This window comes from Galeopterus variegatus, unplaced genomic scaffold (genome assembly GCF_000696425.1).
Source record: "Galeopterus variegatus unplaced genomic scaffold, G_variegatus-3.0.2 Scaffold8982, whole genome shotgun sequence".
NCBI lineage: Eukaryota > Metazoa > Chordata > Mammalia > Dermoptera > Cynocephalidae > Galeopterus > Galeopterus variegatus.
This window is the reverse complement of record NW_007735093.1, coordinates 64312-67927: the sequence shown is the minus strand read 5'-3', so window position 1 is coordinate 67927 and position 3616 is coordinate 64312. Positions and strand designations below refer to the sequence as shown.

At 44.1% G+C, this 3616-nt stretch overlaps 1 non-coding gene across 1 annotated transcript; it reads right to left on the bottom strand.

The window, feature by feature from the left end:
- Nucleotides 1-2252: 2252 nt before the first annotated feature.
- TRNAC-GCA lies at nt 2253-2324 on the bottom strand. Its single transcript has one exon. It is a non-coding gene; the product is annotated as a tRNA-Cys (tRNA).
- Between the last annotated feature and the right edge of the window lie 1292 nt (nt 2325-3616).

Sequence of the window (3616 nt, the reverse complement as noted above, 5' to 3'; positions counted from 1 at the left end):
TTGTTTTTGTGACCGGTAAGGGGATCGTAACCCTTGGCTTGGTGTCACCCACACCATGCTCAACCAGTGAGCGCACCGGCCATCCCTATATAGGATCCGAACCTGTGGCCTCGGCGCTCCCAGCGCCGCACACTCCCGAGTGAGCCATGGGGCTGGCCCCACTCTAAGAACTCTTAACCTTGTGTATCTCTAAGATTGAGCAAAAAGGTCAAGGAGATCTCTGTCATTGCAACAAATCCTCCCTGATGAGGCCTGTCAGCAGCTGTGGGCCCAGAGAGCGAACAGCAGCTGGAGCTTAGCTCACCAGCTCTCTGAGGGCACCTCTCCCAACCTCTGCTCACTGATGCTAGACAGGAACCTCAGATTTCAAACCCAGTATCTCCAAAACTAAACTTGTCATTTTCTTACTCAAACCTGCATCTCCACCTATTTTGCTTTGTTATGATGAGAATATTTGGGACACTTACAACGTGCCAGGCATGATACTAAAAGTTCTCCCCAAAACCTCCCATGTAATTTACAAAAATTCCATAAAATAGGTATTATTGTTGTTGCCATTCTTAGTATACTGATATTGCAGATTGGACACTGAGGCACAGAGTAGTTAGAATATCTAGCCAAGGTCACTCAGCTAGCAGGTGATGGGGTCGGGATTCCAGTGTACGCTCAGAGCTGAGTGCAGAGACTGCCTACTAAGCCATCTGGTCAGCTTCCTCCCTATCTTGGTTGGTGACGCCACCCCCATGTACTCGGTTATAGTGACGCCACCCCCATGTACTCAGTTATCTAGGCCAAAACACTTAAGACTACTCTAGACTCCTCCCACCCTCTCTTCTCCAGTTCCAGTTAATCACTGGGTGCCGTTGATTTTGCCTTTGATGCTGGTTAAGTCCATCCCCCACTGCACTGTCAGTGCTACCACCTCCTAAATGCATAGCATCCCAGCCCCCACCCCCACATCCATACCCCACTGCTCCCAGAGCAGCCTGTTTGAAAACTAAGTCCATCTAGATCACTCCCCTTTAAATGCCTTCATGATAAACTCCAAGTCTTTTAGCACGACATGCAAAGTTCTTCACGTTTGATCTCTACCAGCCTCTTCAGTTTCAACTTCATCTTCTGACACTTGCCATATCATGTTTGTGCTCCAGCTACCTCTGATGGCATCCACCTGGCTCCAGACTCTGCCATGCTGTTTCCTCGGTCTGGAACTGCAACTTTCCCTCTCCACCTCCCCCACCTCCATTCCATCCCCCATCCTGAGATACTCATGTTTGAAACCCTGATTGGCCATCAATTCCTCTCCAAAGCCTCCCTTAACCTCTCCTCCTCTAGACAGAATTAAACACTGCCTTTCTGCATTACTACACCTCAGCACAGCTCATATCACTCTGTTTTCTTATTTTACATGTCTACATCCTGAATGAGAGGAGACCAAGGGCAGGAGCTGTGACTTATTCACCTCTGGGTTCACACTTGCACAGTTCTGGTGCATAGTAGGTGCACTATGTATGTTGTTCAAACTGATCTAAAGACACAGCATTGCCTGTGCTGTGGGTGGGAGTTAGACCCAGACTAGGGCCCAACCTCTGGCCCTGGGTCCTGAATGAAGGTATCCAATGTGAGGTGCTTGGCTATAGTAAATAAATGGGGGATGGAAGGTAATAGAAATTCCTGAAGCTTTAGAGAGTGAAAAGAGTGCAGTTCCCTAACCTTCAGGCCAGTTCATGTTCACCCCCAGCAATGTTCCGGGGGAAAAGACTCTATTCTTTGATTTTTCCTAGGGCACTGCAAAGTGTGGACATAGTCACTAAGTTGCTGGGTTTTCCTTGAAGCCAGAAGGTTCTAAAACTCAGTGACTAATCCTGGAATTTTGGGGGCATTACTAAGTAGGATTTTGTCACAGAGCTTTTCACATTAGGAGAACAATATGGTTAGAATACTGAAGTCATTGAGAGTGCGTACTCTGAGTTCAGATCCTGAACCTTCCCTCTATAGCTTTTGACCTTGAGCAAATTACTGAGGGTCTCCTTGTCTCAGTCTCTTCATGTAAATTGGAAATACTGACATTATGTATCTTGTAAATTGTGGTGAGAAAAGGAAGAGATAATGAATGTAAAGAGCTCAGACTGGTGCCTGGCATCTACTAAGAATACAAAAAACATTAGCTATTATTCAATCAGCCATGAGCCACAAAAGATAATAAAGTCAAAGTCAATTTATATTTTTGTAAAGCAAAAACAAGAAAACACAGGGGGCACCTGGATTTGAACCAGGGACCTCTTGATCTGCAGTCAAATGCTCTACCCCTGAGCTATACCCCCAGTGAAATAAGCTTGTTTTTATAGTCTATCTATCTCTCAACATGCTGGTTCTAAAAACCTCCAGTGACTCAGGAGAGCTATAATTAGAGAGAATGTTGCCTGGAGGGAATCTGGGCATTACATGTTTTAGAAGAGGTTTCTTATGAAAAAAGACAGGACTCCTGAGAACTAAGATCTCAGTGTCAAGAAACTCTTTTTAACTTGCTAGTACTCAAATCCTCATTCCTGTCCACCATATTTCACGTAAAGCAAACCTCGGTTCCAGTAAAAAATCATCAGGTTCTCCACAAATGACAACATCAATATAATACAGATGATTGGACTCCTGCCTTGCTTCCTTTAGCCAAGGCTCCTAGCAACTGAGATTCTCACTCCTCTTCATGACTTCACAGAACTGAGCTCATAACTGGCACTCAAAAGATATTTGTTTCATGAAACTGACTTTGGAAAACATATGTATAAATGAAGATTTGTGTGAGATAGCTTTTCCAAGCCATAACAGTAAGATGATTTTAATCAGACAGAAACAGATGGTCAGTGAGTTACACTCTTATGTAACATAACTTGCCTGAAACCTGGAATATTTTCAATTCTGAAAGGTCATTTAATAAAGACTAACAAGGCTCCAGACAACAGCCTCTTAATCAACTAAGTAAATTATTTATCCTGGTCCTAGCACCAGAGATTCCTTTTCAACTTCCAAACACAACCACAATTACAGCAACCTGTATTTCCTGACTTCATAAACATCTACTCTCACCCTAATAAATTCTACAGGTGCTTCTCACGAAAATCTTGCATGTTGGGGCCTGTTGGAAAGTCTCTCTTCTACCGATTGCCCAGATCACATACATTACTCAGGGTTTTCCAAAGAATTCTAAGTTTGGAAAGGTCATTTTGTGTCAGGGCTCTGGTTGGTTGGGAGCCTGGGAGAGGGGAGAGACTTCATTCCATTCTTTTATTCCCATGCCTCAGGCTGGAATTGGGAGCTGAGAATCACAATGCAAACTTTGCTCACTGTTCTTTTCTCACCTTGGATATCAGGTGGGAGCTGAGATTTTAGCAATAACAGATGTACTGTGTGTTTCATATACCTTCCGGCACTGGGAAAGGATTTAGGGATCACTTATTTCAACAATTTCTTTTTCAGACTAAGAAACACAGATTGAGAGAAGCTGAAGAGCCTTGCTTAAAAATCACAGGCATATTGGTCGCAGGATCTAGACCAGGTCTGCTATACTTAGAGCTCTTTAGAGTCAGGGGCCCTTTGGAAACCTTCACCACCTGGAACA